Here is a 12,704-nt window from a genome sequence, read left to right as displayed (position 1 = left end):
ATTTTTTCAAATAGGTTTTTATTCAAAAACAGGTTTTTATGTCAAATTCACTTTATAAAAGACCCACATTTCTAACATTAATTCATGGCGATAACATGAATGGTTTAGTGTAAGATTTTTGCACATCTTTTGGAGAATGTAATTAAAATGGAAGAAAAAAACATCGCTTTTACACTAGATGGCTGCAGAGCTCCACTATATGCTAATTTCAATAACAAAAACAAAAAGATATCCTTTCTCAATTTTTTTTTTTTTTTTTTTTTTTTTTTGGATTCATATCTACATATTCTGAAATCAAAATTATAACAATAAAATTACTTTGTCAAAGTTTAGCTTTTTTTGTACTGAAAAAAAAAAATCAATAATGTTACAGTATGATTATATAACAGCCATCTAGTGGTAAAAGTGATAATTTTCCAAAAGATGGGCAAAAATCTTACATTAAACCATGTCAAATTATCCATGTTATCTCCATGAATAAAAGTTAGAAATGTTGGTCTTTTATAAAGTGAATTTTACATAAAAACCTGTCTAATAAATCCTCTTTATAGAGACACCAAAGACCATGAGTGTATACCCCAAACAAAGACCACATAAGGGTTAACAAAACTAAATCCAAAATGGAAAAGCCATGTGTAACAATGTTAGGACACCCCTATGATTCAATTGCCTGTAGATGCACTTTTAGCAGCAAATAACTTTACGTATTCATTTTGTAAGAAAAATGTATTTAATCTGATATCATTGCGTTATATGAAAGGAAAGACAGCAACACGCAAGAATCCTTCTACCGGATCATTGGCTAACGTCATTGGACCAGTGGGCGGACCTTACAGTGGTGACCAACCTCCGTGATCTCCCTACTTAGGCGAGTGACGTCTTTCCCAGCGCGAATTTCAGATTGATTCTCACGGAGAATATGAGGTTTGAGCTCCTTCTTCCCTGTCTACAACTGCTGTGGTAAGTTCGTTCATTTTTCCTATTAGAAGTGGTTGAGGGAAAGTTTTGTGCACCTCACATATAGACACATTTTTTTAGAACGGGTCGACATACCCATTGTTAGACCGGAGACCGTAGAAAATCCGGTGGGGGGAGAATTAACTGGGGAAACATGGCTTTTCATGGACAATACAGCAACAGTGTAGATCAGGAGATCATGGAAATTCAAGCCCTACAAATAAAAGACACTCTTCTTCGTTTAAACGATAAAGGATTCAACCTTAAATGGAAGAACAATGAAATCATATCCTGGTTTTTGGCCGAGGGCAAAAAATTGACGTCTAAAGCGAAATATAAAAAAAATCCCGACTGCCATCGTCTACCTTCTTCGCAAAAATGACCTAGAGACAATAGCTGAAAATGAACGCGCGATAACAAGCATAAAAGAAATTGAAAAGGCGCGCTCTGAAGAATTGCAAAAGTTAAGAGCACAGGTCGAGGCATTTACTTTCGAAAGACAAGGTTGGGCAAGACAGAGTGAGATGATGTCTAGAAAAATCGAAGAACTTCAAAACAAACTCCAAAACGGCAATAATTACATATCAGCTCTTGAAGACTGCTGTGATAATGCAGGCTTCCCAGTGGCTGCAGTTAAGCAAGCGGCACTGGACGAAACCTTTGATTATGATAGGAACAGCGATAGTGACGACGATGATGTCACCGCTTTAGAGCCTCAAACACACATGGAAAACAAAAACAGATAACCCCTACAAAAACAAGAACAAAAAAAACAGAAAAACCATACAAAAACCAAAACAAAACTAACATAAAAACGCCATCCAAATCAGTCCGAGTTGCTGTACTCAAAACCATGACTAATGCAAACGGTGATATAACCACGATTAGCCGCCCATTAACATGCGACGAATGTTCGAAACATAAACAAATCGTGGGAATGATGCCCAAAAAAGGACCATTTCAACCATATTGGGACACACTGATGTTACAGGCCACAGTGTATAAATTGGAAACTAGGGATGTATGGCAAATCGCACTCCTAACCATTCCTGAAGAACTCCGAGCTAAATTAAACCGCTCAAATGAAATCTGGAGACGTAATAAAGCGAAACAATAACGAAATTGACGAGAATATATTTGAGAGATTAAAACAGGCACTGCTAGACCTCAGGGGACCAACACAAGCAGATTGGAGCAAAATATTAGAAATCAAACAAGCAAGCAACGAGTCGTTTGAGACATACGCTGAACGTTTATGGGTAACTTTCAAGGAACATGCAGGCCTAGAAAATGCAAGCCGTGATCACGAGCCGCTATTACAGCTTCTAAAGAATCACGCCGGCATCCCGGTACAGAAAGCTCTATTAAACGGTGTAGATCCATCCGAAAACACATTTAGAGCGATAGTCGAATGGGGATCCAGAATAGAACATAGATGGAAATCGAAACCCCGTGCCGTAGCATCCGCACAATGGCTGACAGAAGGGAGAAGCCCAAAATCATACAATCAAAAATCTCAAACCAAACTTTGCCATTATTGCAAAAGGGATAATCACCTTGTTAAGAATTGCCGAAAAAGAGATAGAGATCTCAAAGGACAGCAAGAATTGAGTAAACAGGACCCATCTCATGGCGATACAGAACTACTGAGACAATTTGAAAATTTCATCGCTGAATGCAAGAGAAATAATAGTCCAAATGGTAAAACTAGCAGCATGAGCAGAATTACAGAAAGCCATAATTCAAAATAGGGATACGCCACGTTGCAGTAGGGAGTATAGTCAATAGCGGAAACCGAATCAAAATAAGAGCTAATCTAGGAGGCCGGTTAGCTAACGTACTTATTGATTCTGGTGCTTCTTGCTCCTGTACAAATATTCCACTACCCCTTAACAAACAAAACGATTCAGATCAAAGGCATCGGCGACACATTAATGATTGCAACCCAAACTCAACCAATTCAACTCGACTTAGGCGCTGTAGTCCTGGAGGAACCATTCTGGTATCTACCAGATAATAGCGAAGGGACTGTGTTGGGAATGGACATCATGCAGAAACATGGTTTTGTGATTCATTGTTTTGAAAAACAGATTGAATTGAGAACTAGTAAAACCGTAAAGAAAAGCCTACCAAAAAACAGAGCCAACATCATGTCCATATCCACTACAGACCCCATTCAACAAATGATAAACAAACACAACGACATTTGGGCTACACATGAACATGACTGCGGTCTGATAGATTATGTTGTGTGTCTTGAGGGGGAGCCCCCTCCTCCACAAAAACAATACCGCATCAAACCAGAGGCAGAGTCAGCTGTGCACGAGATTGTGAAACAACTTGAAATCAGGGGAATAGTTAGGCGATGTAGCTCAACAACAAACTCCCCGTGTCTACCTGTACCAAAATCAAATGGTAAATGGCGCCTTTGCATTGACTATCAACGTCTTAACAAGGTTTTGCCCAAGGCTACACCTATCGTGGCAAATCCATCAACGTTATTGTCGCAGATTTCCACTAATGCGTCGTGGTTTACTGTGCTCGACATAAAGAACGGTTTTTGGTCCATCAAAGTCAGGCGCGAAGATCAGTGGAAATTGGCCTTCACTATGAACCAAATACAGTACACATGGGAAAGAATGCCACAAGGCCTGCATAACAGCCCTGCAATTTTTCACAGAGCATTAGAAGATGCACTAAATCCGCTGACAGGGACAGGAAATGTGATTCATTATGTTGATGATATACTCGTTGCGACTGAAGGATCATTTGATGATCATTTGCAATTGGTTGACGAAGTGCTGCTGACACTCGGTAAAGCTGGCTTCAAATTGAACAAAGAAAAAGGCTCAAATTGCACAAAAAAGAAGTCCAATACCTGGGCTATACAATCACGCCAAGCCACCGAGCGTTAACAGATGACAGACGAAAATGCATTGCCGAACTGCCCCGCCCACACACATTAAATGCGTTACAGAAGGTTTTGGGAACAGCAAATTACTTGAGAGATTTCATTCCAGATTTCGCTAACATCGTTACGCCATTGTATTCGCTCTTAAAAGGTAAATCAAAGCCCTCTGACGTTCTTGAATGGACAGAGGAGCACGAAAAAGCTTTTACAAATTTAAAAGAACAATTATGCTCCGCGCCAGCCCTAGGTTTGCCCAGCCCTTCAAAAGCTTTCCACTTACAAGTTGATGCGAACGAGAATACCCTGAGTGGCGTTCTAGCTCAAGATCATGGGGGGAAACTGAGACCGATAGCATATTACAGCAGAAAAAAATCACCAGTCGAACAAGGATTCGACCCATGCACACAGCACGTGTTGGCGGTTCATTGGATGTTGACAACAACAGAACCTATTGTAGGTTTTCAGCCTGTTGTTGTGCATACAGTGCACACGCCAGTACAAATGTTGTTACAGGGCCGAATCAAAGGTGTATCAACACAGAGATTAGCAAGATGGCTAGCAGACATACAGGCCCGTGACATCACAACGATTAACAGCCGAGTTTTACCACACTTATTGGGAGACGTGGAGGGCCAACCACACACATGTCAAACCAAACAAGAGACACAGAGCCTGGTCCATGACCAAAAACTTCCAGACCAGACTCCGGTTTACATTGATGGCTCCAGATATTGGCATGACGGTCAGTTTCACACAGGATGTGCTGTGTGGACCCCCCACTCTCCCAATTCAAACGCTAAACAATTACTAATCAAATTACCAGGAAATACATCAGCACAAGAGGCTGAACTCATTGCATTGCTAGAAGCGATCAAGTCACACCACGAACCGTTGTGTGTGTACACTGATAGTCGTTATTCATTTGGCGTAGTTCATGATTTTATGACACAATGGCAACTGCGAAAATTTCTCACCTCAGCCGGAACACCAATAAAGCATTTTAACATCATAACCTCAATCTGGCATTCAATCAAAATGCGCGAGTCAACGCTTTCGGTCATTAAAGTGCGTGCACACATTAGTCGAAACCCAGATGAACATGAGAAAAACAACAGCATAGCAGACCAACTAGCTAAACTAGCAGCGGTAAAAGGAGACGATTGGCAGCTTGATAGACTGAGTACTTCTGCAGTAAGTGCTGTACAAACCACTCCCATTGATTTAAAACAATATCAACAAGAACTGTGGAGCACAGATGGAGAGCTTGTACCGCATTTACAGCAGGATCAATTAGTCAAGGTCACTGAGGGAATAATTAAATGGAAAATATGTTGTTCCTGATGCCCTCCAAAAACCAGTGACAAAATTATACCATGATTATGCACATGTGTCAGCTCCCAAAAACGCAACAACTGATACAAAATTACTTCTGGTGGCCAGAAATGTCATCAGACATTCAAAGATGGTGCGACACATGTATTGTATGTGCTACCATTAACCAAGGGAGACCAGGACGAACCAAGCTGTGCCGACCTGAACCACCCAAAGGACCTTGGGAATTTTTGCAGTTAGATTTTATTGGTCCGCTGCCCAGTGCCAAGGGGGGGTATCGTTATTGCCTTGTAATAATTGATAAATTCTCCAAATGGATCGAAGTGATTCCCACCCGCAATAACAGTGCAAACACAGTGGCACGAGTGTTAGCGAACCAAATTCTTCCGCTCTGGGGAGCTCCAGTTCAAATTGAATCTTACCAGGGAACCCACTTCACTGGCCAGATAATGCAATCTATGTGCAAAATGCTAAATATCAAACAGAGATTTCACGTTCCTTACAGACCACAAAGTTCAGGGATCGTAGAACGATCAAATCGCACGATTAAAGAAAGCATCTCAAAACAAATAATCCAACACAAGAACAGGTGGACCGACGCATTACCCACGGTACTAACAGTGATGCGGGCGACTCCATCAAAGTCCACGGGCATCAGCCCGTTCGAGCTCATGACTGGAAGAGTCATGAAACTACCAATAGACCCAGAAATCACTCCAGCGGATCTGGGACCTCTCATGATTGCAACTCAACAGACTATTTTGAAACAGCTACAAGGCCGACTCAGTGTGTTACATACACAGGCCACTCTGAAACAACAGCAGTCTGACTTGATGAATGATACACATTTCAATCCAAACTCTGAGATAAAATTCTCAGAGGGTGACATGGTGATGATACGGGTCTTTGTGAAACAGGGCCCATTCAAACCTCGATGGCATGGGCCATATGAGGTCAAAGCAACCTGCAACAGTTGCATTGCCACAGATTTAAAAGGAAAACTGCGATGGTATCACATGTCACAGTGCAAACTATACAAGGGTAGACAAGACAAATAATTTTCTTCTTCTATTTTCTAGGTTGACTGCAGCAATCCCATGGAGACCGGACGAGAGGAAAATATCCAGGCCCACGTGCATCAGACTGGGCCAAAGGGTTTCACTCACACACAACCTGAAATGCGGAAGGTGGGTGTGGAAATATTCCAAGGGGCCTTCCACACCTGAAATTACGGTAGTACCAAAAGAGATAGTTACATGGCCTCCCGGGTTAGCACCGGATCAAAATTGCACCCCAAAAATTTGTTGCAACTCAGGTAGCACACACCCACCGACAGAAAGCATTTCAGGATACACACATGCACCAAAATTTGCACATAATATCACTGCCTGGTATCAACTTAAAACTGATCCAGGGATCATGAACACACTACATGAGAAAAATAACAATGGGATTGATCCAAAATTATGCTATTTTTTAGGAAATTTGCAACCTTTTACATATAGGTGCACACACACTGAAACACACAATACTACACACCTAAGGTTCACAGAATCAATTTACAACCTTACCTCACTTACACCAGACGAGCAAAAAACCAAAAACCTTTGTGTGGACCAACCGAAAGGAAGGAACTTATTGTGTGGGAAAATGTGAATTTAGCATGGACGATTTCACCAGCCCACATAACTGTTCATGGACTGTCCATCATTGTTTTAATTTAACCACTTGTGGCTACACTAGGCCCAAACAATGCCCATCATTGCACCCAATTCCTCCTGGTGGACTGATTAGAGGAAATGTAAATAAGACATTACTACATGATGTAAATTTAGTAATGACGCATGTAACTTACAATATTTCAAATGTTCTCTCTGCTTACACAGAACACTGTAATGATGATGATGAAACCTATGCATGGCTACAGTCACGGATCGATGATTTAATCTCTGATTACAAAGGCAGACTTGCGGTCCAAATCGCACCTGCTCGATCAAAACGAGACCTACTAGGCAATATAGCAGGTTTATTTGGCTCAATCAATTCAGCAACTAACACATACAAAATAAACCAACAATCTCAGTTCTCTACATGGTTGGCAGACCAGATGGCCACTGGGCTCCAACATCTCACCAATAGCAATGAAAACATCATAAAAGCGGTAAGATCCGAAGCGCAGGCGCTTCTTGAGATCAGCCATACATTATTCAATCAGACCCGTACCATCGAACGTGGCTTAGCCTGCAGATCATATGCTCAAGATTTATTTTCTACTGCAAGGCAAGAAATCCTAGATCTTCGCCTTCACAAAACACCTAGACATGTTTTAAGTGACTTGATTGAAATTCTAGATCTACATAGGTGGCTTTCATCAGAATGAAAAAAAAAAATGTGAAATATTCTGAATTATTATCAACTATTATGATGTACACTGGAAATGAATGTAATAGGATGCCTTGGATTTTTTGTCACTTTTCCCTTAATACACCCAGACCAAGTTTATCCAAATTCTACCACTATTCGATCAATTGGCATGGTAGTGAAAGACCAAGTAATTAAATGGGACCACCTTACAGGATACATGACCTTAAAGGGTATTGAAGACCTTGTTTACCAGTCGCACGTGTTGTCATGAGACCCATAACTATGTTGTCTGTACATGTAACACGTTACAGCCTTTTTCCTCCAATGACAGCAAACTTGTAAATGTTCAATCATTGCATGGTCACTCTGATGCTATTCAGGTATCTCACACACAGTGGTGTGTCGTCAGTGAGATGAATTCTTTCACATATGGAGGACTGACCTGTCCTGCTAACCACTCGTTTTGTTTAGAAGCAACTGAGGACTTCTCAATGGGCCAGATTAACATCCTTGGAAGGATGCCACTGGATGCAGAAATTTCCCCATGGTGGGATGACACCTTCTATGAACAAGGAACACAGGCCCTAGTTGACACGATGGACTTGGTGCAAAGAATCATCACACAGACTGAATATCATCTCTCACAAGCGCAGGTAGAGGCGAACCTGGCTCAAAAGACTGCAAACATCCTGTCCAGCTCTTCTACCCGTTCAGCCCTGAGTGCTTACACGTGGTGGGACTGGATACTTCGGGGGTGTGCCGTCGGCAGTGCCCTCATCTTCACTTTCACACTGTTTCAATGCTGTTATTTCAGATATCTCATCAGAGCTCTAAAGACATCAACCAACATGGCTATGGTCCTCAGCCCATTACAGGTACCAGCACTACAGAAAGTCTGACAGAAAACATCCAGCCAAAGTCAAACAGTTGTGTCCCCGCAGGAATCTCTGAATAGCCCACGGGGCCAAAGGGAGATTTAACTGTAAGGTTATTGATGCCGTTTTGACTGGATCAGATAAAAGATCACAGCAAGGAACTTTTATGAGAACCAACACCTAGATCCTGTCTCGCAAGTCTAAAGCAACACACCCAACTGAGAGGGACAGACAAATGGCCCACACCATATGCATAAACATTTCACTCCTTTTGCCCACTCCCTCCTAACAGGAAACACTGAAACTACCTTTCTTATTCAGAGTTTTATAACAATGCAATAATTTGTGTCTCATGTTTTACAAAAGGTCTCTGTGTGTCTGGTTAAAGGGGTCTCATTCTCTTAACAATAGAACAGGTGACCACAAACATTATAAACAGACTACTCCCAGGTTTTTCACACAAATTACCTCCAGTATGTAAATACAGCCTCCCATAGAAACCAAAGAAACCAATCTTCAAAGGGTAATATGCTAAACCCCTGCAATAAATGCCATTTGGCAATTCTGGGGTCCTGCTGGATATATAAGGGAAGGTGACAAAGAGCTCAGGGAATCTGTAAACAGATATCCCGCATAATTGCTGTGCGTAGCTCTGAATTATCAGGTAACTTTTACATTCTCTCATCTCAAAATTATTGAATGTTTATTTGTGATTGATTAGTGTTTTTTATATTGTTTGAATTGGATTTTGAATTATTACTTTGATTACCTGATTAATAAAATTGTTATGTTTGATTTTATTGCTGGTTGTCCTGAAATTATTTTCTCAAGTAGATTAAGTGAAGGCTATGTTTCCGCAAATCTGCGTCCAGGGTTAAGTGCATACTAGAACTCAGACTAGATGGAGCATAGGGCACATCAGGTGAGGTTTTAGATTTCTGGCTAGACCGCTTGGCTTTAGTTAAGTTGTACTCAGTTGCATTAACTATGGGGGGCTAATAGAAGTACTGGCCATAACCGCTGGTTATTGTCTCAGCTTTAATTAAGTTGTACGGAGTTATATAATTGTCGGGGGCTAGACAGGTAGTGCTAGCATAAACCACTGATTATTGTTGGAGCTTTGATCAAGTTGTACGAGTTATATGACTGTCGGGGGGGGGGGGACTAGACAGACAGTGCTAGCAGAACCGCTGATTATTGTTTTGAGCTTTAACTAAGTTGTACATGGGTAGCTGAGGGGGACAAAACGGAAATACTATTTAAAGTATGGTAAGTATGGGTAACCTATTAAATAGTATTAGTCATAACCTCTGACTGCTGTTGAGACTGGCGAGTTTGTGATCGTGGGGCACACGCAAGAACCGGCCGTCGTGGGACACCCTGAGCGACATAGATTCCTAATGAACGAGTAAAATAAATGTGAAAGTAAAACAGGATAGTCAAACATACACCAAAATTTAATATATATCAAACATCTCTTCTAACCCTTTTCATTTTTGGAGTCAGATGAATAAAAGAGGTAAACATGTAAGAAAAATGTATTTAATCTGATATCATTGCGTTATATGAAAGGAAATAAAGTGTAGGTGCCCAGGTCCTGTGGTTTCAAAACAAGCCCAAAATCATCAGCCATCCACCAGCATGCTTGATTTTTGGTATGAGGTGTTTGTGCTGATATGCTCTTCAGGTTTTCACCAAATGTGCCACTGTGCATTATGACCAAACATCTCCACCTGGGTCTTGACTGTTCAAAGGACATTGTTCTAGAAGTATTTTAGTTTGTTTAGATGTAACTTTGCAAACCTAAACCATGCTGCCATGTTCTTAATTTAACATGTTAACTGAAGCCTGTCTACAGTGAAGTTCTTGAGTTGTCTGCCATTTCTCTGAGCATTACACAGTCTGATCTTGGGGTGTATTTGCTGGGATGTCCACTCCAGCAAGGATTGGTGTCTGTCTTGAATGTCTTCTACTTGTGAATAATCTTCTTCATTGTAGAATGATGGACTTCAAATTGTTTGGAAATGGCTGTGTTACCCTTCCCAGATTGATGGCAGCAACAATTGCTTCCCTAAGATCATTGCTGATGTCTTACCTCTTTGGCATTTTGTTAACACACACCCAAAGGCTCCAGACCAGCAAAGTGACAAAACTTCTACTGTTATGGAGGTGCTTACACTTGCTGATGATCAGTTAATCAAAGGTATTTGATTAGCAGTGCCTGACTGCTACTTACCCTCTTATTTCCTATGTTAACAGTGAGGGTGTCCTAACTATGTCACCTATGGCTTTTCCATTTTGGCTTTATATTTGTTAAACAAATAATGACATGGTGCAATGTGTCTTTTGTTGTTGTTGTTCATCTAAGGTTTTATTTTCCAAATTTCACGACCTGACAAGTACCGATTTAATTTATCATTATGTCCTGATATGCGAAACCATGTAATTCAATAGGGTGCCCTAACTTCTTCACATGACTATATATATTTCCTAATTTCATGTCTATTTATTTGTACTTTTAAGAACAAATACTAATATAATATATATTATATATATATATATATATATATATATATATATATATATATATATAGTATTTGTTCTTAAAAGTACAAATAAATAGACATGAAAAAATAAATTAAATTGCTTAACAAAATAACTTATTCTTATAAAAAAAAAAAAAAAAATGTAAATCAAACAATGTAAATTTCTTACCCTTAAATATCCATAGGAGATCATATACATTACAATGTCACCTGTAACTCTAAGAAACGAAATCTGAATCTAATGTTTCACACTGAAGCCTGTTAGCAAATGTAATAAAATAAAATTGAATGCTGCACTTCCATGCAAAAACATTACAAAAATCTCTTGTAATCATTTTGCAAAAAACATAAATAAAAAATAATTAAATAAAAAACTTTTTTTTTTCTGTCATGCAAAGTTGAATTTCCATTAGCCATTACTCCAGTCTAAAGTGTCACATGGTCCTTCAGAAATCATTCTAATATGCTGATTTATTATTAAAATTTTCAATGTTGGAAATTTTTTTTTTTTCATTATTCTTTCATGAATAAAAAGTTAATTTTTTGGTACTTTTTTCAGGATTCTTTCATGAATAAAAAGTTAAGACAAACAGCATTTATTCAAAATATAAATCCTTTCTAACAAAATAAATCTCTGCTATCACTTCTTATCAAATTTTTACATCTTTGCTGAATAAACATTTTAATTTCTTTCAAAAAAAAAAAAAGAATAAAAATTTACAGCACAACAGTTTCCAGCACTGATAATAAATCAGCATATATATTTTGATCAAATAAATGCAGCCTTTTAAAACATTTTTAAAAATGTTTAATAAGTATCCACTGATAAACTTTCTAATAATAACTTTCTTCATCTGTGTACTGAGGGGACATGACAATGGAGATGTGGATCAAAATTCAGGCTTTAATAGTGAACGTAGTCAGGCAGGCAGGGTCCAGTACCAGCAAACAACAACATACAAAGTAATACAAAAGGGTAATTCAAAAACAGGCAAAGGTCTGGGCAGGCAACAAACAATCAAAAACCAGATAAACAGTCCAAGATAGAATACACAAACACAAGGCAAGGCAAGGCAGAAAACACAAAGACATAAAGATGTTACAGGCTAACAATATTTAGCCATGTGTGTCTGTGTGTGTACTTGTTTATGCTAAATTGTGGGGACCCACCTGCAGTACCAACAAGAGGAAATAATATTAAAAATAGTAAATAATATTTATCTGATAGTGTAACTGTAAGGGGGAGGTTTACGGTTAGAGTTGGGTTAGGGGCTAGAAAATATTGTTTTGTCAGTATAAAAGTAATAGAACTCTATGGAAAGTCCCCACAATTCACAAAAACAAACGTGTGAGAGAGAGAGATTTATAGTCCTCCTGATATGGAGAAGGTGTCAATGGATGATAAGTACATAAGCAGAGGGTAAATGGGAAAAGGAGTCTGGGATAGGGTGGCCATATGCGCAGTTCCTAGCAATCCCGGCTAGGATTTTAATATTGCCAAAAATATCCAGGTTTTGGCTGTTTGCACTGTGCAGGTCGATCGTTGTGTGACATTCATGGGAGCTAGAGAGCAGAGCAGACGGCTCCTTATGCTTTCGGATCGCTCTCGCACCTATTTTGGTATCTTTTTTTGAGCAGCGACGCTTCAAGTCAAACGAATGAACAAACCCGTGCGCATATTTGCATCGCTTTGATTGTTCCCTGTATATCTCACCTTCT

The 12,704-nt window shown here is 39.6% G+C and overlaps 1 pseudogene; it reads left to right on the top strand.

Annotated features, from left to right (window-relative positions):
* Positions 1-884: 884 nt before the first annotated feature.
* LOC109075821 lies at positions 885-8,759 on the top strand (annotated as a pseudogene).
* The last annotated feature ends 3,945 nt before the right edge of the window (positions 8,760-12,704 follow it).

Source organism: Cyprinus carpio, chromosome A20 (genome assembly GCF_018340385.1).
Source record: "Cyprinus carpio isolate SPL01 chromosome A20, ASM1834038v1, whole genome shotgun sequence".
NCBI lineage: Eukaryota > Metazoa > Chordata > Actinopteri > Cypriniformes > Cyprinidae > Cyprinus > Cyprinus carpio.
Note: the sequence above shows the minus strand (reverse complement) of the source record. Positions and strands in the feature narration are given on the sequence as shown.